At 37.3% G+C, this 26,496-nt stretch overlaps 1 long non-coding RNA gene across 3 annotated transcripts in view; it reads left to right on the top strand.

Annotated features, from left to right (window-relative positions):
- Positions 1 to 26,496, top strand: part of LOC149916606 (uncharacterized) — an 83,810-nt gene that overhangs the window by 14,019 nt on the left and 43,295 nt on the right. For 2 of the 3 annotated variants that reach the window (XR_016469455.1, XR_016469453.1), the window contains exon 2: positions 10,637 to 10,802. This is a non-coding gene — a long non-coding RNA (uncharacterized LOC149916606). Of the gene's footprint in view, positions 1 to 10,636; positions 10,803 to 15,914; positions 16,056 to 26,496 lie in introns of all 3 variants that reach the window. The other variant, XR_016469454.1, reaches the window with a different exon arrangement.

Consider the following 26,496-nt stretch of genomic DNA (forward strand, 5'->3'; position numbering starts at 1 on the left):
GAAAACTGGGTAGCCAAAGGAGGCTACCCAGTTACAAGGAGGAATATTTTTGCATACAGATTTCGATTGTTTTCAAAAAACACTGTGGTAAGAAACATTTTTGAATGTATGAACTAAGCTCTTATAAAATAGCCCAAGTAACATAGTTTTGAATCGTGTCTGCATCGGTATATCAACATGACTTCTCAAATACTTTGGCATGCAATTTTCTGAAGTGGCTTTTTTTGAGGAAAGAAGGTAGTCAACTTGAATTTATTTACAGATTGTCTGTGTCCTGGACTATGCCAGATAGGGTCTGTCAGGGTCATTTGCTCAGGGGCAGCATTAGATCAATGTGACAGTACTGCCTCAAATGATGAGTCTAATATTATCAAGCCTTGCAGACCTGTGAATTATAGGAATAACAATCTTCAGTTCCTCAGCAATACCTGTTCAGAATGAGGTACAGCTGGAGGCAAGGTGGGGTGTCAAAAATGCCTGGGTGGATAGGTATGGAGACAGCAATAGGCCAGCCAGGGTATTTAACTTCATGTTGGTGACCACTAGTTCAGACCCAAACTCCTTCTGTAGAGGCACTTAAGACTTCTGCAATCTGTTCCCAGTGCACTGGTTCCTGTGTAGGTGTGAGTGGGCCATAGGCTGTCTGGAATGCTCCAAGTCAGATCATGGACAAGCTTGTTTCTCAAGCAATAAACCAGGTAACTGCCTAGAAAGAATACTTAGGTAGCTCTTAAAGACTTAGCACAGACTTATCCTTGGTTCAGGCATACAGATTTCAACTCTATGTTGTCTATGCTGAAAAAGTAGTGAAAGATGGGAACTTACATACAAGCAAGGTGAAGTGCATCTTATGTAAATCTTATATTCAATAAGGTGAGATGGGTTTGCATCTTTCAAATAGTACTCAATATGAGGAGATATATTATAGTCCATGCTAAATCATACACTACTGACTGATTTCTCTTATTCCTTTGGATGGCGTGTAGCACGTGCAAAGCACAGAATTGCACGCATCCACTGTTTTCTAAAAAGATACAGATCTTTTTTGCTTTTTATAGAATGAGCAGCCGATTCAGTAGTCAGAAAAGCTAGGAGTTTAAGTTCTAATTTATCTATTTCCTTGACAATATGATATGCAGCTTCTGTATACATCAAGGCTGGTGCACAAGCTATGCTTCATTGCAGAGATCCAAAGGTATAGGTGAAGATGGGGAAATATGTTGAAATATGATGTGAAGTGAAATAAGACTTGTCTTTGAGATCACAGCCCTAACTTAAAACTGATAAGAGTGAAAATTTTCAACCTTATAAAACAATATAGATAGAGAAGATAGGCAGTGGAAAGATAGAAGGTCTTGATCGGTTTTTCTCACCTCATTTCTCAGAGCAATTTGTGTCTTGATGTCATCAAGGATGTCATTATTTGTCTCTGTTCTTGTATCAAACTGAAAAACCTGCTTCAGGTGTTTGCTTGCAATAGTTTCCACTGACCTGCATGGAACTTTTCTTATTTCCTCTATAATGAGGTCATCTTGTTACTTTGTGCTATGACTGTGACTGCCTTGGCAATACTACTTGCTTACATTTAAAGCAGCCTGGAACAATGCAGGTTTTAAGCAGTAATTATTACTATCCTAGATGTCTTGTCATCTCTAAGGAATGTTCACACCAATAAGATTTTAATGATTTTTACATGAAATTAAAGCTGCTAGTCTCTCTTTAGAAAATGCCTACTGTGTTAGGTCTGTTATCACAAGCTAACAAGAAATAGCAATTCACATTTATGGTGGTTCAAACAGATGATGTCATTGTAATTCAACCTTTGTCCATCTCTACTATTCCACAGTGCTGTGATAGAACACAGAGTCCTGGGCAGCCCATGCAATAAACAATATAGGCAATTCTTGTTGGGCTGCAATTAATGAGTGACCTTCCTGACAGAAATAGTCAGTAAAGTTAAAGATAGTGAGGTTGTTCTTCTGTTTTGTGTATGATGTTTTTGTTTAACATACCCTCTTTAAAGACCTTTGGCTTGAGGAAGGAATCAGTCATCTGATTGCAGCTGGAATGTAAATGAAACAGTATAACTTGCTTAACTTCAAACATCACTGCTGGTTTATGTTAGTTAGCGGCCAATGTGCATCTGCAGATATCTTCTCTGATGTATACTTAACAGGTGCTTAGCAAGCAAATGTGGAATTAATTTATTTACCAATGCAGTCTTTCTTGGCTCACTGATGAATATTTGGGAGTTTTTTCAGTGGTGATATAGGCTTAGTTCTCATCTTTATCCTATCTCCTGAGTTATGTCCACACAATTGTTTCCAGAGCAGCTTCATGAACAGGAACTCATTTGAGCCTGGTGGCTTAAAGCCACCACTTATTTCTTTGTCGGAAGCAAAGTTGCATTAATTCAAGTAGCGAAGGAATGCTTTTTCTTAAACATGCATATATTACAGCAGATAACATTGTCATCTCACTGGGAAACTGTGAGTCAGTGACGATGACAGGATTGAAATGTGAGGTAGATTTATCTCTTTTTATTCTTTCATCTTAAAAATCTTTCCTTGAAGTGCTGTAGATGTGAGAAGCAAAACTTATAAGAAATAATACTGTGCAGTACAGAAAAATAATTTTTTTAAATGCCAGAATTGCAGTTCACTGGATCCAAAACAAATAGCCTTGTAGAACAAGGAATTTTTGAGGAAAGCATCCTTTTTTTTATTATGTTTACATGAAAATGCCTTTTGTAAGCTTTTGTGATACACTCTTGTTTTTCATAAAGTAAAAAAAACAAAAAAAAAAAACCACAAAAAAACAAACTTGTATTATTAAAATGAATATTGATGGTTTTTGTTTTGTTTTTTTTTTAAACCTGAGAGTCCTTTACTATACAATCTGCTTTGCAAAAGTGCTCTCCTGTGCTGAGTACAAGATTCTCTTGCTTATTCTGTAACAGCTCTCTTACCCCTAGCAGACGAATAACCTGCCTGCCATCTGTGTCTCTACATGAGGTTTGGTGTAATGTGTAGTTTCAGAGAACATTACAATTGGAGATTAGGTTACAGTTTACCATAGTAATCCTTCTAAGGAATCTACTGTCAGTGGTTTAACTTCTTATATATTTTTTTTTTCCTTTAACTGAATGTCTTGCAGTGGTAGTGTCTGTCCCTGACATGCTGAACAAGCACTCTTCTAGGCTTATCTTTATGGAAAGAATTATTCCCTCTATTCCTTCTTTAATGTTGCAATAAAAGTGAGAGTATGTTAATTTAGAATCCTTTTAAGGATCTGGTTAAATCTGATTCTTTTCTCTCTTGGTTTTTCCTTCCCCTCTGATCCAAGGTGAACTTTAATAAAAACAAATAACCCCTAACGAAATAACCCTCCCCAACAAAATAAGAAAAACTCCACCAAATAAGAATGGACTTCTGTCAATCTGCATCTGAAGTACACTCTGCAGTGTAAGATCATTCTATGAAAATTGCCATGTAAAAATATTTAAGTTCTTTAACTAGCCTGATACTAATATTGTTCTTCAGTATTGTGCAGCAGAGCCACCTTTTGTTCCTTTGAACTATTTCTATTACTATAATAATAAGTGTTATCCTTTGAAGGAAGACACTAGCATTTATTAATAGTAGTTGCCATAGGAAAAATCTCACTGACATATCACTTATAAAAATTATGTCTCAAAAACAACGTTGACGAGGTTTTGTGTGTATCTGTGTTTGCTTGGTTGTTTCCCTTCAGTCACTGCCCCTATAGTTCATAATTAAATTTGAAGAAATCTGTTCTCATTTTCTCAAAGTATTTTCAGTTCACATTTTTCTTCCTACAGTTTAATTTCCAATATTCTATCTTGTTTATCTTATTGATGTGGTTTTGCACTATTTGTTGCACATAAATGCACATCAGTGTCAGTAGTTAGGCTTGTAACTCTGGACTTTTAGAGTACCTCGAATGTGGCAGCAGATGCACAGTAAGATAACCTTGTTACCCAGAGAGCCCCTGGGATTCTTCCTTCTTCTACACACTACCTTCTCTGCTTTAATCGATTAAATTCAATTTGTTAAAAGCTGAACATTCGCATTCAGTTTTTATTTGCCTTGGGGGTTTTGTTGATAAAAATGTGACAAAATATTTAACAATTCAGGCAAAATGAATTAAGGCTGCAAAATGTGGTGGATTTTTTTTTTAATAATATCCAGTGCTGTTAAGCAAGGAATGTCGATTAAACACTGAAACATTTGTGCAGATAACACAGCTTTTTAACTATGCAAAATCCCAACAACTCAAAGGATGTTTTTAATACATTGTTCCATACATTAATTGCATTCAGGCATGTGTAAGGCACAAGTTGGGCCATATGGTACCTTCTTCTACTTCCTCCTCTTCACTTCCCATGAGGTGGATGCATGCTTCTGTGAAATTGTTCGTATTGGTGTGGCAGGGCTGGTTTTAGGTTTTGTCCATTGTAGTAGTAGGAGCAACTCTTTGTGGCAAGATTCAGTTTCCAGCTTGGCTTCCTTTTTCTGTGTGGATATGCACAGGAGAGACTGCTATGGACTGCTGAAAACAGTACTTCTACAAAAGTGGCACTTTAGAATTCCTGTTAAAGTGGGATCTGAGTTCACAATTTGACCTTTTGGCTTTCAGGATTTGCTGCCTTCCCTATTCTACTGATGAATAACACTTTCAGAATTTATCTCAGGCTCTCTATTTTGCTGGTGATCTTTTCTTGTTTGTACTAATATTCTCTTTATGTGGGTGTGTCTTTTGTCATAAGCAGGGCCTCTAGCCACTGTTCTGATTCAAATAATAAATGGTAATGCTTGCTGGCAGCACAGTGCTGGACTTCCAGTCCAGCATCACTGAAGTACTCGTTTCATTTTATGTTATTCCTGAATTGCAATTGCCTTGGAAGTAGAGCTTTAGTACATCAAGAATATGAGCTTCATATAATTTTTAATGGGAAAATGACTAAGACAGAAGAGGCTGCTGGACTTAGCACTTCCAGCTTCTCCCTTCTCCGTGAGCTATTGTCTGAATTTAGCAATTACTTTAAATAGTACTTGGCTTCAATCTCTTCCTCACTTTTTAAAGACATAATAAAAGCACATCCAGGTACTTGGCTTCTTTGGAGGGCTGAATGATTTGTGAAAAACTCTTGCAAATTATGACAGCCACCTGTACTCTTGGTCATAAATTAATAACACCTGACCAAGCATGAAAACATGCTGAGGCCATCTGCCTCTCCCCATACCAGGAGGCATTGCAGTGCTCTCTTATTTACTTCACAGCACAACCTCCCATTCAGAACCATGTTATCAGCTCTGTATGACAAAGCTCGTCTGAGAGAGTTTGGGATATGTTTGAACAGGACTTTGACAAACTGTTCTGAACTTATTTCTGCCACTGTCCTACAAAGTCCTCAGTGTGCGCATAGAGAAGCATTTTGTAAAAAGTGGATTTATTTTTAGCAAATATTCCTGTAAGGATTATGATTGAATGTTTTTGTGTGAGCTACCGGGATTCCAGTTGTCTGTCTGACCGAGTCTCACGGGACTGCCTCTAAATTATATTCTTGCTTAATTCTGGGAAGTACTTGAATACGTGCTTAACTGTAAGCACAATGATTGCCTCAATCAATAAGTACTAGTATGGAACAAAGGTGATCGCTAAATGAAGCTCGTATTGTTACTTAATTTTTTTTTCTTTTACAGTGATCTGAGAGCGCTAATTCCCCTAAGATACCTGTAAGAAACAGACTGTATGAACTAGAGATGGCTTAAATCCACACAGCAGATGTTGCTTAAAATAGAAATGATAATTAGCACCTTCAGGAGTCATCAGTCTATACTGTGCTTATGTAATACCAACTACATAATAAAGTGATCTTATTTTCGGTTTTGTCTTTTTCCACAATTATCAGTTCAGATCAGAATCACCCTGCAGTCAGCTGAGGCTTCAGCCTTTATTCTACCGGTAGATCAGCAGCACAGTTTGTAGCATCAGTCCAAAAGCTATAGCTCTGTGGTCCAAAGACCTCTAATACAGTGCCTTATTCTTTCTAGACCAAATCTTGATTGTGATCTTATATGCTTTGTTCCATATCTGTATTACTAGCTATTTTTTTTAGCTTGTAAGACATATGTTAAAAATAATGAACTGTAATTTAAGCAAGATTTTTATGGACGTTGAACTTTTTTTTATTAATGTGTTTTACTGAAGTCAAGACTTTTAAATTAAGAAGCCATGCTTGGTGAAAGCAGTTATGCAAAAGAACACGTGGAAATGTCAGTCCTCTGCTTAAGGGAGCCATGACAGGGCTATAGTGCGTTGACATTTCAGTCTAGCACCTCAGCGGCTACTCTCAAGTGAGTCTGCAGGCATTTGCAAGCTTTCATCATGTTCCCCAAACACCTGCTGTGGCAGATATACCAGCCTTCAGTTTTTAATCTATCTGCTTTACCCACATGGCTTTTAACAGTGTGAACTCACTACAGCTCTTTAACTTTTGCTGTATTTACTCTTGAACCAATGCTGCTTTGCATAATTTTCCTGATGTATGGGAACGCACTTGGTGGCTAGATGAAGGTCTTGATTCTTTACCATAAAATTAATGCTCTTCCAATCTAATTTCATGTGCTTTTGTGTGGCTGAACTGTAGTCAGTTGAAAATTCCCTGTACATTTCTACTTTATTTTGCAGCAGTGTTTTCCATAGAGAACCCTCAAAACTAACTCTGTGTTGACCAGTGTTAGGATACGCATGTGATTTTTACTTCTCTCTTTTCACTGATGGAGTTTTCAAGAATGTTCCTATTTGTATAACCAGAGCTTAACCCTAATCCTAATTTGGCACAGTTTTGGTATTGTGCTTCTACATGATATTCACTAAGATGACAGAAAACTAGATGTGTGTAATCATAAAAGGAATAGTTCATATGGAGTTCACTATAAATAATGCTTTAAGTGTGATAGTTGATGTAGAACTACTGTAGGAATTCAATATTTGAAAGAATGGAAAAATTGCTTGCTTTAGAAAGTGTATGGTGTTGAATGAGTACTTCAGTTAACAAGTATTATATATTCAACCTCAGGTTTATAATCTGCTATTCCTAATAGCTCTGATTTTGTGCTGCCTCCAGGGAAACTGTAGAATGAAGTACTACTATTCACTGTAAGAAAGAACCGCGAAGTGTTGTTAGAAGATAGTAAATGCAAGCTGGAATTGCAGATGTATTAATCTGACATGAATATTTTTTTGTGGTAATCTTGCAGCTGAGAAGGCCAGCAAAGCACTCGGTAGACTATCTATGATTTTCTGAATGGCTGCCAATAATTATGACTCTTTTGAAATGATCTACAAGTAATTCAAATTGATGAGGTGTGCCAAATGATTTGGCAAAATATCAGGTACCTCTGAGCATGACAGTTCCTTCTGACCTGCTATATAAAATGACATAATATGGTGTGACTGACATTGCAACAATAAGCAGTGTCTGCAAAATTGGAAAATAGAACATCTTCAGGGCCAAGTTAGAAGAACGCATTTTTGAAAGATGCTTGCTTAAAAAATCTTGCTGTCTGAGAACTCTTCTTGTTTTAGTATTGGAGGTCAGAGAATGTGTTTTATGCCTGAATATTAGCCTTGGCTCTGAGTACTGTATGGCAACGCAATGCTGTTAAAGGTATTATTGAAAGATGGTAAATTGTAGCGTAATTTGATCTAGCTAAGGTCCATTATCCTCTTGATAGAGAGGGAGAAGGAAGTGAAATCTCCCTCTAATGCACTGAATCAAAAGCTTAAAGAACATGTAACAATATTAGTTATTATCAGAGACTGGGAGCCTTCTCTGGAGTCTGAGTTCAGTGCTTTAACTTTAAACAGTAAATTCTAAGGTGTGAGTTTTAAATAGTCTTTCTCACATCTGTTAGTACCTTGCTTCATACTGATCTTGCAAAAATGAATCAAGAAGCTCTCAGAGCAAGGGGATGAAGGATAGCAGTCTGGTCTACACAGAATGCAGGTGTTGACTCTACAATGAAGAGTATTTACTGGTTCAGAATAGGCAAGGTTGACCAGTGAAAATAGTCTGATGGAGATGCTTTATAATACTGCAAAATGCCCTAGGAAATGAGGAGTTGTCTCTAAAATAAATGGTGCCTTTCTTTCCCCACACACTCATTCTTCTAGTTAGGGTGAAGAAAATAGGCTACTGGAAACTGCAAAAACTGCTAGACTTAGGTCCAGACTAATGGATGGAAACATTTGACCTGAGGCTTATGAAGTCAGCCTAAACTCTTAAGGCCTTTTGTACAAAGAACTAAAATGTTTGCAGTTTTTACGTAATATTGCTATTGTAATTTTGCATTTCTAGTAACATTTTTTTGTAACATTTTTTTTCATCCCAAGAAACAGAATAATGAACAGGGAACTGAAGAAGTTCATGTCTCCTGAAACAGTCACTATTGGAATTAAGAAATGAAACCCATCTTCTGATACCAAGCATACTGGCCACTCCCTAGCTCCTTTGTCTTACTCAATTATTTCCACTTCTTAATTTATTTTTTTAATGAACCTATGTCTGCAGGATAGTTTGGTAGCCTTGTAATACAGAAAGGTTGAAGGCAGCAAAATAGTAAACTATTTGCCACAGATGCAGGCAAACGTGCTTGTGGGCTTTTTATTTTTTTTTTTTGGTCAAATGTTACAGTTACAAATGAAAATAGAACACCCAGTATTGAATATTTATAAGATGATAAGCTGTTACAACATAAGAATATGAATTCTCGGATGTGGGATTTGAAATATTTTTTAGACAGATCTGACTTGCAGGAAAAATGTCCTTCAAGAATTGTTTAAGTGAAAAGAAATGGAGGCCCAAAGTATACAGTAGCTCTCTAGCAGCAGAGCTATCTCATCTGCCTCTTTGTGGTGTGACCAGAATCTGTCTCCTGTCTTTCACCCAGAAATCAGTAGGGAAGACTTACGTATCCAAATAGCTACAGATAGCCCAAAGTGTTCTCATTGCTGCATGAACCTCCTGTCCTTTAAGTGAAAACAACTGTAACATTCACAACAGCCTCAGCTGGAAAACTGAGATTATTACACCCACTCCTTTGCAGCTGGATTTATTGGAATGTTTAAAGGTTAACTAAGAATGCATTATTCCTGACTCCTCCTACTGAGACTATATCTCTACAAAACACTGCGCTGATGGATGCACTTCATAGCATGGAATTCTTATACCAAACAGGATTTGGTGAATTGAGAAAATACATCATGGAAGGAGAAAACAAATCAGGAAATCAGATATTTATGGAAAGGCAGAAAACTGGCAAATAATACCATCAGAAAAGCAAGCTGGCAGGAATCAGAAAACTAACTATCAATTAAGTTTGAGAAATCAAAACAGAGAAAGCAGAGTAAGCATAGGAAAGGCGTAGGGAAATTGATCCTGTATATGACCAGAAAAGTGATTTTAGCTCAGATTTTGAAGAAGGCTGAGAAACAGACAGGTTCAAGCTGTGTCTAAGAATATGCTGGGAGGAAGTCATACAAGTGAAACTGTTCTGAGATGTTTGCTAAGGCCACATTGGATGATAGTTAAATGAGGGGGTGCAGTGAGTAGAGGATATGGCACTTTCATGTCGCCTTAAAAATCTAAGGAAAAAAAATGGAAATAAGTCAGAAGACTCTTAGGTGAGAATGTGATGCTTTGGTTTTTTTCTTTTTCTTTTTCTTTTTTTTTTCCTTTATAGTAGTAGTATTACGTTTTAATTTGGTTTTTGTTTGAGCAAAACTCTGAGGAAGTTGTAAGTACTACAAAGGAATGCAGGAAGCATTAGTTCAAAAATAGTCACAACTCTTTTTTTATGCTTGAGGGCTGTAGAAATTTACAAACCAGTGATACACTGCTTTGACTTAAGTCCTGATTCAGCTGCCCTTGCTGAGAAACAAAGCTAGAGCCAACCTTCTCACAAGTCTTCACCTGGCTCTTTCAGTACTTACACTTGTATCATGCTGAATTGTGTTCTACAACTTCAGGTCTGAAATGAGCATCAAATGAAAGGGAAAGTGTACCTTGTTCCTATCCTCTAGCAAGGGAGTGTAGTCTGCATTGCAGTTTGGCTCAGTGAGGTTAGACTATTTCATAAGAGACTCCTGAGGGGAAATAGGAGCACTTGAAAGAGTATAAATGAGCTGGGAAGAGACTGTCACCTACATCAAAGAGATGCCATACCTTGACAGAGGGAACAGAAGTGAACATGATACCAGCTCACTGGTGTTGCTCACCTCTCCTTTCTCTTACTTTCCCAGCTGGAAGCACTGTAACACCTTCTGAACTCTTCCATATATGTAGTTAGGCTAATACAAGTCTACACTCAGCACACTTTCTCATCACTCTTGTGTGGCATACTCTTTTCTACTCTTGTTTTTTTGCTGTTAGTTGCAACTCTGGGGAATGTCTGCTGATACATAGGATATATTGGCTAGTTTAGTTAAATGAAATTGCTATGGGTATGAAAGCTTTAATGTAAAAACAGGCTGAGGTGGTAACTTGAATGACTACACTATTTTGCTGGGAATATAGTCTAATCTCATAAGACCTCTCACGCGTTTGCAGTGTGTGTGTAGAAGCTGATGAAGATTGAAGTGTTGGAAGCACAGTGTTCATGCTGAAGAGTATGATAGTCTTCTGTTTCAAGAGGGGGAGAGCCATCTGCTGTGATCCAGTCTCTGGCACTGAAGAGGACAGCAGTGACTAATGATTAACTAAACTTTGGTCATCAGTAAGTGACCAATTACTTGCCAATGCAATTACAGCTTATGACTTGCTATAGTTCTATATGATAGCAAAGATTTCTAGTATCTTTGCTGTCTTCCATGACTATTTTGGTCCCATAAATAAAAACATTGGCTTTTCATTTCTGTAAACTAAAACTTCTTAAACTATTTGGCTAAACTCTGGTGGTTCTGAAGGCAGTAAGGGCAAAATCTCACTGAAACTTCCTTTTGCACATAGTTATATGAGTTGTTTTGATCCAGAGAAGTTTGTGAGTTGTGGAGAATGTAGCAACTATAGAGTTTAGCAGAACTGAGGTGCTGGCAACGAGAGCCAAATGAACAGGGAATACAGACCACATACTTCACAAGCAGTCTTGTGAAGCAGAATACTAATACTTGATGGAAGTTGATCTATCAATGTGATTTACAGATCTGTCTGTGCTTTTCACTATTTCTTCTACTTTGTGTTTTTTTTCTTTTTCTTTTCCAGCATTGGAAAAATATTTTTTTTTCAGCATTTCTTCAACTTTCTTTTAGACTCCCAAATTTCCATAGCTTTTTCCCATTGCTTATAATTGGTCCAAATTTAGCAGAGTTGTTTGTAATTGTTTTACTAGCACGTCCCTTTTAATGGGTTATAAATCTCTATTTCCCCATATCTTAATTTCTTCTTACCAATTCTAAGATTGTGCATTTGTAGATGATTTGTAGAACTGTTAGTGTAGGCCTTTCCTATGAGCTTTCTGAGCAGCTTGTACACAGTCAGTAGCACTGGGTTAGAGGTATACTTGTAGAATCTGATTCTATATATATAAGGTGTACCCAAGTGAAATGTTGATCTGCATATAACAAAATCAGTGTAGATAGCTTCTGGATACAGTATTACTTGTCCACTTAATTTTTTTGCAAGACTGAGACTTAAGCTTAGAGCAATTATTTTGAGCTTTTCTTTTTCTGTCATGTTCTGTTAATGTTAAGCAGGCAGTAGATATTTTTATTTTTATTTTAGGATGACTAAGCTGTTATTTTCTAATAGATGGAATGCTGTGGGAAAGGACAATTTTGAAACCCTGATGATGTAAGCAGACCCAGTTTTTTTTGAATTCTTTGGAAATGGGATGAGCTGGAAACCATATTTTATTATTATTATTTTTAATTTTGATTCTTTAAATGTAGCTGCAGTGAAGTTTTCTGTCCTTGATTGTAAGGAAGATAGCTGTGTTAGGAAGCTGCTTGCTGGAGGTTGCTAGAGGACCTGCTTTATTCAATCAGCATAGTTTCAAGTGTCAGGAAATATTTTAGCACAATCCAAAGTACTTCAAAGCTTTTTTTGTTGTCTGACACAAGTGAATGCTAAAATATAGTTCAGTCTGTAGCTTCAGTCACTGAGACGTGTGGCAACAGCTTTGAGCTGCCCAGTTTTAGATGAGGCATTTGAGGGAGAAAAGATTTCTTGATTCCTTCACTACTCCTAGCCTGGAGTTTTGCCTTCTGGGGTAGGGTTTGAGTCATGGTGGTGCCTCTATTGATAACAGAAGAGTATCATTTCCTCACTTAATATTTTTGTAGGACAGGGAGATTTATATAGAACACCTCAGTCTAGCCCTACCTTTCTACTTTCATGGATCCTTGTTACTTGTTCATTCTGCATATTGATAAAGATCTACGTAGACCATGTGTATTCTAACCTGGCACTAGCAAGAGTTGCGAGTATGAATTCAGATAAAATACACAAAGTAAGGCAGTGTATACCTATGTATATAAGTCATGATCTGTCATATACATAGGTATAAATAAAACTCAGTTATTTTCAATTTGGGCAACACAAACTTTCCTATTCTTATAATGCAGCCTGGAACAAGACTAAGCTGATTTTTTTTTTTCAGGTTTTTATTAGCCCACAGTAATGACAGATTAGTGACAAACAATTAAAAAAAAAAAAGTGTTGTTCCTAATTACTTTATCTTACAGTAACATCAATGATGAAGGTAACTTTAAATTTTTGTTTGTGCTTAGTGATCTTGGCCAGCCAAAGCCTTACGTCCCATTTAATTCTGAGTCAAGGACTGAGCTCAGTCATGCTTGTGAAAACTTGCCAGCTTTCCAACTATTCATCTTCACAGCCAAGGAGTAGGAAAAATGTCTGTGCTGAACGCTGCTCCTCCCCAGCTTGCTTCTGTCTCTTGTTTTACAAGACTATTCTTATGCAACGCGCTTAGGCTGTGACGTAGTGATAACTCCAGTGAGATTTTCTCAGTTCTAAGTCATTATTGCCAATTATATTCTTCCTGCCTCAAGAGCTGTTCTAATTATATAAAGATAACTTGGCTTTTCATAAAAATAGGCATACACATCACAGCATGCATAAACTTTCATGAGGGGGGAAAAGCTTTTGTCACTTGCTATTAATTTCCACCATATGTCTTCTGTATAAAGGGATTAGTGGTTTTGATTTCATACAGTTATGTTCTTTTAATAGTTAAAATTGTTTTTTCTTATTCCTAGCAATGGATGTGAAATTGTCATGCTCAAAGGCCAAAATAGTCATTACTGCTTTTTACTTGCTGCAGGTTTTGTTCTTTGGAATGATATTTTAATCTCTCTAAGACTTCAAGAAATACGTTATGTAGTAACCTTTATTAAAGAAGAAGAATAAATGGGAAACTTAAATTTCTGTTGAATGTCTGTGGCAAAAAAGGCCTCTCTGAACAGTGTGCCATTTTAGCTGCAATGTAGAAGAACATTATTTCCAGCTGGGAAGAATGTTAATGATGCTAATTACCCACTTTATGCTAATGAATGAGGAAGGCTGCAACATGGGGTTCTTATGATATATCTGCATGAGTGATGTTCAAATAACTTTCAGTGACATCCATATTACAAGGCCAATTTTAAACAATGCAGTCAATTCCCCTTCATTCTGTCTGTCAAATGCAAGTGCTGGAGGGTCCAAAAGTGTATCTGTAGGAAGAGAATCTATAAAGGATGTTCCCCTAAGCTCTATGAGAATCAGTAAGGACTTTCAGTGGGAGAAGTGTTGCTCTGGTGTTGGCAGTGATGCCTGCTGTTTGCAGCAGGATGTGCCCCAGGTTCAGTAGTGCTCCCTTCTCCCAGGAGGCTTTTGGCTGGAGGGGTGATGGCCATCCTCATGCTCTTCAAAGGCTGTAGGATCCTGTAGGAGTTAGTATTGCTGATGTAAGCTTTTGAATGCTCATATTTCTGTAACCTATACTTTAGTAAGGTTGAAAAATTGAACAGTAGATGGGGACTGCAAAACTTAACTTTCTTCCCAAAAATGGCCTGTAGACTTCTATCTAATGTGTAGATAAGCTCAGCTACACGTACATGGTACAACAAAATTTTACTTATGGAAACTTGTGAAGTGCCAGTTCATAAAAATATTGTGATGTTAAACCTGAAGTAGCCGTATTCCACATGAGGTTGTGGGCTGCTTCTGCTGACAGTGAAGTACAGATTTCTTCATTGCAGCCAGTGTCAAGGGGTAGGGAGAGAGATCAGAAGTAGTCATTGGGCAGCTTGAGAGGAGCATGAACATTTAGAGATTTGCATTCGTGTCACTGTTATTTCTGTGGTGAGTCATATAGCACTTAGTTTCAGATTTACGAGTGTGTTAGCATGAGTTTAACACTGGACCACAGTGATCAAATTAAAAACAGAAACCAACCATACCTACTTTAAAACTTGTATCTGATTAGGTGTTGTGTCTCTTATTCCCCAGCCTGCTTACTGTCAGGACAATGTGTTACAAAACAGAATGCTTGAAAACTTGCATGTGTTATTTCTCTGGAACTCTAAGTTTTTCCCCTTAGTGACAGTTCACTAGCAAATTCCAGTAATGCTCTGGGTAGTTGTCTCATGTAAACTTGTCTCTTAACCCCTGAACTGTGCTGTTTCTAATCTAAGTTGAATTTGTGTGGCATACTAGGGCTGTGGCTTGTGAAGCCAGCCAGCTGTTCTGTGCAACACTGCAGCTGTGCTCAGCTACCAGGCACCACCTCTCATTCCTTTTGATAAAGACAGTGTTTATCGTGTATTCTGTGTTCTAGTCTTGAAGTCAGTGTTCATGACAGACATGGAACCCATCCTTTCTTGTATTCCTGTGTCTAATAGAAATGTATGGCGTAGTCTAGACAATGGCTCAGTAATAAAGTGATTCACTTCATAGCTGAACTCTTACTGGCTTGTTTGTTTGTCTAGCTGCAGCTGCAGCTTATCTTTTAAAAACAATAATAATAAAGACTAATTTTTTCCAAATTGAAAGTTTCTATTAATGGCAGAGCTTGGACACAGAGCCTTTTCCAGGGTAGGAAATGACAACAGTGTTTTTTCTGTTTAAAAATCCAGAAGAATCCCATGCTTGTTGCTCTGCTTTACTTAGTGTTGTGCAAGTACAGCTTAAGTTCTATAGTTACTTAGATTTCCTTCTATTCTTGATAAGTTATCTGCTGTACTGTCTGCATAGATAAGATAATTGAATTACTTTTCTATTTTTTTCCTTATTTATCTTTGTATTTGGTGAATTCAGTTTAAAAAAGACCTGTATTCTTCCAGAGAGCAATTTTTCTTGTTCTTGCTCATGACTCAGCTGTATTTCAAAAACTGTAGCTGGAGTTTGTGCTTCCCTCTCCTACCTCATTCCACCCACTGTCTCCCCTTTAACAGTTAAAACTATTTATATGAAGAGATCAATTCTTGAATTACATTCTTAGTTCAGTCACTTAGAATTCTAAGCTCTAATTGACATGGAAAAATTTAAACTTATAGCGTCCAAGCATACAACAGTGACTCATTGTAAGTTTAAATTGCATGTATCAAATCTGGCATGTCTAGCTGTTGTTTAATATGACAAATACCAAACTACTCTATGCTGTCTATTTCTAGAATAATAGTCATACTACCATCCTTGCTTAATTATGCTGCTTCTATTTTACTTGCACTGGAGAAGTGACTTCTGTTTTCTATCAATTGCGTAAGAATTTTTTTTTTTAACATCTCTCAGGCCGCTCTTCTTTGTCAGCATCTATAAATAACGTCCTATGAAGTAAAAAGTAAAGAAAAAGGCTGTTTTGAAGTTGTTTCACAATTTCTTTTTGTAGAAAGAAGAATGATGGACGGTGTGATGGTTGAAGTACAAAATAACACGAAAGGGACTTCAGTACTGGCATAAGAGAAAGTAGCCGTAATGAAGTAGTTGTTCCACTGCATGATAATAGTTAATACTGCCCTGCTAAGTATGTGTGAGTATCTAATACCAGCAGAATCGTGACTTCTGTTTTGAGTAGTCAATAAGGTTATGTGGTGTTTCTCCCCACTGTTTGCTAATCCATTCGCTTCCATTTCTCCTTATCACATATTTAGCTTTTCTGCAAGCATCTTCTATCATCTGCTGTCTTTGCCTGTAGTTTTTGCCCTGGGTGGGCTGTTGGTTTTCTGTGGACATACTTGAAGCCATGCTATTGATCTTTGCAAATGTGTGGGAGATTGTTATGGAACTGAATGAGTTTTTTACTTTTAAAATATGAACCTCCCTCAAAAGTTATAAGTGTAGGTACATTTGAAACTCTGTACCAAATGAATTATTTCTTTGTCTGTTTAATGGTAACTTCTTAAAATAATGTGCTATGGCATCTTTATTATCCTTTAGTGATGAGGACAATGAGGACAATAATTTTAAGCCTCGGTAGGTTAATGGAGTTACGCAAGTCACTATATGCTATAAAAGCTATCAAAAATGTTTTTAATGAACTTCAGTTGTATGTGAAGCCCAGCTTTACACAGCTCAAACTAGAATCCTAAATCAGAGCATGCCTTTCTGCTTTGGAAACCCACTACAGAAGGAAATTTCAGATGCTGTCACTGAATGCAAGTAGTTTGATAGTATCAGTGCATCTCTAAGGCTTATGTAGAGGAAACAGAATTTGAATGAAGTAGGACAGTGTCTCGCTGGCATTTGGATTGACTGGCTTTTCTCTCTGTCATAATTGGAAACTATGGTCAAAAGGGAATAAATAATGTAAATTTGACTTGTTTTTTTTCCTTCAAGTGTGATTTTTTTTTTGTGGGTGATTAAAGCCAAAGAGAATGTATTAAAACTTAAAGATAATAACAACAGTAAGTCTTTTCCTAGAATCATCATCATAGTGTAAAAGTCTTGATAATTTAAGTTGTAACATCTTCCTGAGAAGAGCCCTGTTAATCTCAGTTAAAATAATACTCCGAGCTGGAGGGAGCCCGTAGGAATCGAGTCCAAATCCTAGACTGATTTTCCCCTCTAGGATAGATTCTGCATAACTGATCCATCAGGAATGGCAGTGGTCATACTATTCATGCACCGGTTTTCAGTATGTTGAGTGTTACTTCTTCATTGCAGCTACCACAGTGCTGTTGTACATATCTTGTGGCTAAGGCCTCTGGGAGAAATACATAATTTCCTTAAATATTTATAGCTTTTTGAAGTTCTGTTCTTGTTAATTCTCCAATGCCGTGTATTTGGACATATTTAAAATCAAAGCTAGGTTCATGCTCTGATACCCAAACCCTTTTTTCCTGTTTTAATATGAGCCGTTTTTCTGTTTTCTACTTTGCCAGTAGATGTGATAAATTTCATAACCAGCCAGTTTATTATAAACTTTATATGGAAATGCAACTTTCTGTTCCTTATCCCTCTTACCCAAAATTAAGTTACTTTGTCAGAAGAGAGTGAGCTCTCATTCTCTTCTGGAAATAACATCTTACCTAGTGACAATTCATGAGGTCATGTCATCATTAGGTAGGTACTACTTGATACCACTTACCTCTCTTCAGATGTAAATTCTGCCTAATTGCTCTGTGTGCTATCTCTTCTGAAAAATATCAGGTACTTAGATTCAGCGTTGTAATTACAGTATTGAAACAATTGTTGTAGTGATGGATGAATTGTTATTCTCCTGTAATTGGAGTTCAAATCACTTTCTTTAAAAGCTCTTTTCTGAGATGGTTATAATTTTCTGAATAACTTGTGCTGAAAACTTGTATTACTTGTTTCACAAAATGAGGTCTTGAAAAGTAAATTCTATTATTCTTTATGCTATTGAGGATTTCCTGACTCTGAAAATTTATGCACTGAAAATATTTTTTAGAGGTTGTCTTTAAAAGTCACAAAGATCATCACCTTTGCAACAGTTCAAATTTTACATGTACGTAAGAAGCTTACTTTAGTGCTTAGTTTCATATCATGGTGCTAAGAAAGATGTAAGGGTTAAATATCTAATTTGGACTACTGAGTCTGGAGTTCAGTTCATTTAAAACAAATTCAAGTGAGTTGATCTTATTAAAATTGGGTTTTACTGTATTCCTTGGAATTTACGTGCCTTTTCCATTTGCTCAAATGTGAAGTTCAGTAGAGTTCACTCATCCTGTATGTAACTACATACGTTCATTTCCTATGGTGACTGCACAATGGAGGAGATGGCTTTCTGTATATATAATTTCTAATTTGATTTGGGTTGGCACATTTGCTTGTCAGTCAGATCCCTGAAGAATTTACAGATCTTACTATTTATGGTGTTCTCTGTTCTGTAGGTGCTGATGATGTGTTTATCCTCTTCCTAGCAACGTTCCTCCTCCCCCCTCAAGTACTCTATTTCTCAATGTTTCCTGTTAACTTAATTAGCTTAAAGTATGCTCTTGGAGGCTGTGATAGAAGGAACTCTTCCTTGGCAGTCCTTTTCCTCAAGCAGTCCCCACGCTGTTGCTTCCTGATTCCCACCATTTGTTTTCACTGCTGCAGCACATTGTAACTGGGTTAATATAAGTCAAAGATTCTTTCAGAATCTTTCCTGTCTTTCTTTAAAACCCTCATCAGTTCACTGTTCAGGTTAACAAATAGCTGGTTCCTCACAACAAGGAGATGACAGCAGATGGCTGAGTGGACAGGAACACAAGATTAGTGTCATGGAAAGAAAGGATTAAGCTACCATTGCTACTACAAGAGATCTCTGACATATGCTGCTGTTTTGTTAGAACTCATGAAAGGATGCATCATAACTTTTGGTGTTTTTTTTCAAAAGACTTTAGGAGGCTTAATATCAAAACAACTCCCTGCACATTCCAAACCCCCTCTGAGCCAAAAACAACCACTGCCACCCCAACGTCCTTCAGCACCTTTTATGCGCTCGAGCCTGAGGAGGGCTGCCTCAAGTGTTGCTGTTGGCTTGTGTATTGATCTGCTAGGTGTGATGTCAGGTGAATGTGAACACTTCAACCAGTGCTGTTTATTTTATCTTTCCTTTCTCCTTTGCTGATGGAACAGGGAATTCTTGTGGCCCATAATGATACCTTTATTGGTGCTGTTGAACTGTGATTATGTACAAATTAATCTTTTTTAATTAATGCATGGCACAACTGGGGATAATAAAGAGATTAAAAAAGATCTACTCAAACTGCCCCTGCGACTGGAAGAAGTCCTGTAAGCACTACACTTGTAGTTGTTTCTTACTGGGTTACCCAGTAACTGCATTTTCGGTTCTTTCAAATGAATGTCTACATATATTACTTAATTTAAAGTAGCAAAATTGATGTGCTTTTGTCTAGTGAAGTTTGACATAAGTGTAATTATGTGACAAAGACATCAAGTATTTTCTTTTTTAATTAGCATAGAATATTTACTGAGGAATTTTCTTCATAATTTCCACTCTGTTTTGACATATCGTTAGTATCTCTTCAAGTGAAACTGTGGCCTTAGCAGAAGTGAGGGATATTACAGTCCTTGCATTTGAACCTATTTTCAGCAAAGTTGAACTTTTTGTGTTATTATTTGGATTTTGGGGGGAAATAAAAGAAAAATGGAGGATTTGGACCAATAATCTATTGCAGATTTAGCAGTGAGAGGTTGATGTGATCTTCTCTAGCTGCCTGTTGTCCTGCCAGCTGAGGTTGCAGGCAGGAGAACACAGGATGACACATCCCCAGGCACAGCACCATTGTGGGCTGACCTCCTTGCTGTCAGCGGTGCTGCTGGGCCAGGCTTCCTGGTGTGATTGAGACGAGCTCATGGGATGCAGTGGGAGCAGCAGCTTCTGGATGAAGAGCTGAATGTGATAGCATCTGCAGCTGCTGCAGTATCACTTGCCTCTGTCTTCAGCAATTCAGGCTCTGTGTGCTTAAACATCACCTTTTTTTTTTCCCCTCAACTCATAAAAATTGGATGCAGACAAGTCCCTAAGAGAGAAAATGATCTTTGTTAATGTTATTTTGTTGAGCTTTAAGTAGTTTTCCACTCTCTTTTGCACTCAGCAAAATAAACCAGACCGATGTAACCCAGAGCCAATAATAACAGTAATGCCTTCTTATCCCTTCTCTTCCTTCTCTCACTGAAAGCAAATTAAAAAAAAATTGGTCATCCCAACCAATTTAAGGTTGGGATCAAATATTTTTGAAACATTTAACACCTCTGAAGTATGATAACACATTTTGCTTTTTTTTTTGTGACAAATAGATTCTTTGTTAGGTTTGTAAAAATTTCCATTGCCTATATTGGTGGCTAGAAATGCTGCCAGTAATCACAAGAGCAGCCGTCAGTCTTCATATAAATAAATACTTGGTTGTGGTTCAACTTGTGGGTATGTTTGTGTGGGAGGTTAAAACAGTCACTGGTGAAAACCATCCTTGTCTGATGTGCAATAGCCACGGTGGTGTTAGAAGCTCTGTATTATAACTGGGAACAAGAACCATGCTTTTTTACTCAGCTGTTCTCTAAAAGATGCCGCTGAATTGAACGAATCGATCAGGTCTTGGTCTTACTGAATGCATGATTTCAGCTTCAGTCTTTAATGTTAGCAGAATTACTAGGGTTTGTGGGGGAAACAACAGCAGACTAACTCAAAAAAAAATGCCTATGTGTTAGTACAAGAACAAAACCAGTATTCTAGCTTTTTTAGCTGTGTGGTATTTCAGATTTTTTTTTTTTTTGAAGCATGGTGGAATGCTCTCAGGTGTTATCATCTTCTAAGCCTCACCTTTGGAGGCATTTGAGGGATGAGGTGAGCCTGAAAGATTCATGTTTGCTGTTTGTTCCTGTTTCTGGTGAGAGGAAGAAAGCAGGACTCGTAATATTCTAGTTTTACACTGGAGTAAAATGGGGGTAGGGACATCAACAGCATGTACTGCAACACAGATTCTCATACGTATGAGATCTCTAGTGTATGAAGAGCAGCTTTCACAGCCATCTGTTCCTCTGCTATGGTTGCAGCAATTTGTATCAGTTCCAAATATTCACCGATGTGGATAAATATGTTTAATAAGCACCTATGGAAGACACAGGTTACAGGAAGCAAATGCGGTGTTGCTGCTAGACAATTTTTGATCATTATTGTGTTGCACATCCAGTCAGCCTGCTTGTCTGTGTGTTTTAGTTTCTTGTGGGGAAAACTGGAGGTGTTCTGATGCGTTTATCTGGTGGTATTGCAATAGTGATCAGAGAGTTTTACTGTGGTGAGAGAAAGAGCTCTACTGTAGCTGGGCTCAAGAGCTTTGCCCTTCTAGATGGGCAAAAATGAGAGGAGAGGAGAGGCTCACAACTTGTTGCAATTTGTCTTTACCAAGGAAAAATAGGCTTAGGGAGAACACAATCCAAGTGTCTCTCAAACTCAGCCTTTATACTTAAGTGGTATCACAAAGCTGACTTGGACTATGAAGCCTATAAACAAGGAGTCTGTGCCTGTTGCTCAAGTAACTGCTAGGTACCCTATGGCAAGGAGTGGTTATGATACAAGCTTCTGGATGTGGTGGTGAAGAGATGCACTCTGGATAAATGTGTTGTTTCTATCCATTAATGTTAGGAAAATATTCAGCCTAGATCTGTTGAATTTTGCTAAGTTCATCAACGGGAACATTCAGAATGAAAAACTTCTGTAGTGCTTGAAAATCATTTATTTTGGCTGTTGCTTATTGATGGAAAGGATGGGTGCTTTGTCTTACATAATAATTTTGCACTGATTTTTTTCCTTATGTTTTCTGTTGAATTTCTCATTCAACGTTCTCATTTTCTCAGTTTCTCATTCATCTACGTTCTCATAGAATTGTAAATTAGTTACTTCAACTTAAATTGAACTTACTGGAGAAATACTGACTCAATTTACTCTCTCTTCGTACTGTCATCCTGAGCTCACACAGGAATGTAAGAAAGATAATAGTTCTATATTTAGTTGTTGCTAACTTTCCTCAAATTCCTGATTTTTTTTTTTTTTCAAGTTACTTCACAGATTTTTGGAGCATCTATCTCTAGATGTGAATGTGTCAGAAGTTGCTCACAAGCGCTTGTAAGTGCAAAAACTGAAGTATAAATATTTTTTATCAAAATCATTCTTAAATTATCATAGCTGATGAATAATTACATCTTATTCATTACAATTTTTCTGCTGACTGTACTCAGTGACATCCATGCTGAAGAGATGCTGACCATGTGTTAAATTTATGACCATGGCTTGGTAACTGCAAATGTTTAAATGTGTAAAGTGTCTGAAAATTCAGCAACAAGAAGGAATTTCAGAACTAAAACAAAGGAGTAATACTTTGGAGCTGAAGAATTTCAGGCTAATATATTTACTGCCTTTTTATTTTAAAATTCTAAAATACAATATTGTCTCTAACTTTCTATCATATTTATCATAAATACCTGAATGGTACTTCATCTAAGTAACATGATGTATCGATCGTAGGGTTGAGACCTTCCTCAATGTCCATTTAAGATGCACTGAAGGGAATATAATCATAGTTTTCATAGTTGTGGACTCATCAGTGATACATGGGATCTTAAAATGTGGCAAACTCCCTATAAAGGTATATGGCATAACAAAAACCTGTTTCATAGTAGAATCAGAACCTATAAAAGAATACTAAATCCATGTCTATACAAGAAATATACTCACTGTAGAGCTTTGTGTCTCTGCTGAAATCGAGTACGTGGGAAGTTCAAATCTATCAGTGCTCTTCAGATTTCAGTTCCTATTTCAAAATAAAATCTGTGCCGGTCCAGTTAAAACATAAATGGATCTTTCTCATATCTGGAATTGTGAAAATAAGTTTGGTATATTTTGGAGCAAATGCAAGTTGTGCTTTAAGTGAGAGGGAGTTCCTTTGTGCTCTCCTCTTGGGCACCTGTCAGAGTAAAAGATAGCTTCTGGAATGACATATAAAAGTTCACAGTTTTGAAGTTGAGAAGTTGATTCAATTGATTAATCAATTATGACTAAGCTCAGTTAACTAATAGGTAAGTAAGCATATTCATTGTGGTATTTTCACACAATAAATATATTGGAGGATGATGTTTTCTGTATTTTGGGGTGTAAGAGATTACTCCCAATATGCTGTCTCCAGTAAGCTGACCATATTGCAGACGAGTTCTTGTTGCTGCATGACTACTCAGAAAATCAGTCAAAAACTAAGTAATGAATTGTTGCATTGATAGCTCATTCCATTTAATAAAGGAGTTAAAAGAGAAGCCTGCTACTCTTAAGTATCTGCCTGCTAAAATAGATTGGCAAATCAGGAGATAGTTGACCAGTGTTTGAATGGGACTCAGAGTATGCCTTGACAATAAATATTTCCAGTTTTATTAATTACATCTAAATACATAAACAACAACAACAACCCCAACAAAAACAAACCAAACATATATGCAGCTTATTTGTAGTTAATCATGAAAAAAGCTGAAGTCACAGTGAACAAGCAGTCATACATACGCTACTTAAGCCTGCTAGGTCAGGATATCTGGAGATTTTTTGGCTGTGGGATGAATTTGATTTTTATATCCTTATCTGCATATCTAATGAAAATGCATAATAATCTGCATACATGACATGGTCCCTTACATCAGGTCTTAGCCTAACAGAAAATTTCCCCAGCAAAAAATGAGATGAGTGTGTTTTAATCTTTTAAATGATGGAATACAATGCAGCAGAATTAGATGTAATTTCTGCTGTGGTTAAGTGGAGGAAAGTGAATGTGCAACCTTTCAGTCTACAAAAGCTTGTTATAATTTCTTAGAATGATTCCTTTGCCACAGGGATAATCTTAGGTCAGTGCTCTGCCTTGTGTTGCTGGATGTCCTTCTTGTGAGTCCTCTGTGGCTCGGATACTGGGGCAAACAAACCAATAAATGAATTCAGCAGTTCTCTCAACAATCTTGCTTCTTGGATCCCTTTGGGAAGAGGCTGAGTTGTTCTCAACAGCTGTCATGTGTTATGCAGTTTCCTGTAGTGGTGCCAAATCTTAAGATTTTTCAGTTTGCCTGTTCTGATTTTTGGCTGAATGTGGTACTGTGATTTCATGTGGATGTGGTGCTCAGGGATACGTTTTAGTGGAGGGTTGTTAGGGTACTATGGTTGTTGGAACTCGATCTTTAAAGTCTTTTCCAACCTGAGCAATTCTGTGATTCTATTCTATGACTCTACTGTGTTGAAAGTCTGAATTTTTTTTGGTCAAATATCCAACAGCTGCTTAAGGATCACCTTCTGGGTTTTTCCTAATGAAATTGTTATGGTAGATTTTTTAGTTCTTGCAGGTTTGGCAAGACGTAAATTTTCATTGCTATAGTCTATTCTGGAGCACTACTCATGAACTAGGATTCTACTTATTTAGGCAAATAACCACAGAGCAAAATCGCACTTGCTGTATGCCATCTAACTCACCTCCTTTAATAAAGATCTTACTGAACTGAAAGTTTTCTATTTAATTTTTTTTTCCTTTTTTCCCCTTCTACTCAGAATGAGAACTCTAGGGAGTTTTAGTTAGGATTGATTGCTGTGGATCTTTTCTGCACGGGAAAGTTTGTAGATTGAGCTGGCATGACTTTCAGAATTCAATAGCTGTTTCTGCTTTAAATATTGTTTATCTGATTTAAGTACTTATGGCTGAATACTCTGAGTAGAACAAACCCAAGTAATAAGATCCATTTTCTAGTTCAGCCTTCCCCCCCCTTGATGGCAGGGTCTGCCTGCCTTCTGCTTCTGACTGTACTTACTGACAGCAGTGGTGGAGTGAGGCCTTCCCAGAGCCAGAGGAATACCAGAAATTGGCCAGAAGCTACTTAGTGTAGCTTTATTTGCTATAATAAATATTCGGATGCACTTCAGACCTTTTATTTTTTTCTAATTTATTGACATCCTAATCCGTGTCACCAGCTCCAAAGATGCCATCTGTACTCTGGACTTTTACTTGAATTGGCAAAATCTCACCAGGAGACAGTTATTTTTGTAATAGCTGCTAGCTGTAGTGTTATGGCATAACCTTACGTCTCAAGTTTTTTGATGTAGTTATCACCAACAATATAAAATGCCTGAAATTGGTGACTAGCAGAGAGAAATAAATCTTTACTGTTTTTGGATAGATGTGTTCCTAGGAAAAAAAATCAAATATTCTCTTAATCCTATTGATGCATTTCATAATAAAATGTTCCCTAGGACTGTCGCTTTGTATTAGAACTTAAACTCACTGACCCAGATGGTGGGGTTTCAGCCATAATGAGATAAAACAGGAAGTCTTCGCACACTCAGTACTTTATTTTCCTTATTGCAGAAGGCACTGAATTCAGTAGAACTGGTAATAGTGTTCCGTCAATCTAACCTTTTGGGGGAACTGTTGAAAACTTGTGGATGGGACTGTGTCTATTTCCAGTGGCAGGTAATAGTCTTAAAATTAATGATCACATTATACTTCAGAAGGAGGTTGATGCATTTTTTCAAAAGGAAAGGTGCTCTTGGCTGAGTAGGCCCACCTAGTGTCACTTGTAATTTCAATAATGGAATTACCTGGTAGCTCATTATAGACCTTTTGTACTGAAAGGTGATGGAAAATGGCAGCAAAAATATCACTGCTTTTACAAGCTGTGTATGAAATAGCATGGGCATTGCTGAATATGACAATTTTCTAGAACACTTGGAAGTCAGACTAAATGCACTGTCAATACGAAGGACAGATACCAAGTCACATTGCAGTGTGGACTGTGTCAGAAGTGGGCTGAAAGTGATGGGACCAGAGTTGACAGATGTACTGAAAGATACAATATCCTTATTGTTTAATCATGTGGATAGAACAGAAGATGGGACCATTGAGAATAAGAAGCTTACAGTAAAAGCTATTGCTTAATCTGTGCAACAGCCTCTGAGGCTTCTTAATCTGGTAGGGGAATTGCCTAGCTGCAATAAGTTTGACAAGACAAATAAAAGAAACTATGTTGCAAGTCCGTGAGATTTTAGCTTTTAATTTCTGCTCTTCTACAACGGATTGTTAAAAGTAAAATAGAGAAGGGAGGTAGGGGGAAATGCCCTACATTAGTTCTGATCACAATTCAGGAATTCGAGAAATGAGTCCAAACTGTGCTTCTCAAAGCAAAAAATGGCACAATAATTGCAGACTGGGAGTCCTGGACTTTGACTAAGGAGTCCAGAGGGCTGTGCTGCTGATTGACGTAGCTGTGGTTAAATGTTGCCATGGTTTTAAAAGGCCTGAGCTGAGTTTGAGGGAAAAAATATTGTAAATAACTGTTCCTGTCCCACAGGGCTGGTGGTTTAAAAGCTTCCAAGAAGTTAAGGGACATGAAGATAATTCTGAGGTATGCAAATGTTGCCCATAATGATTTGCTGGGTAGGCAGAATTGCAGTAGCTAAAATTGCAGTCTTAATCAATGGGAACAATATGGGA

The sequence above is a fragment of the Phasianus colchicus genome, chromosome 10 (genome assembly GCF_987193195.1).
Source record: "Phasianus colchicus chromosome 10, bPhaCol1.hap1.1, whole genome shotgun sequence".
NCBI lineage: Eukaryota > Metazoa > Chordata > Aves > Galliformes > Phasianidae > Phasianus > Phasianus colchicus.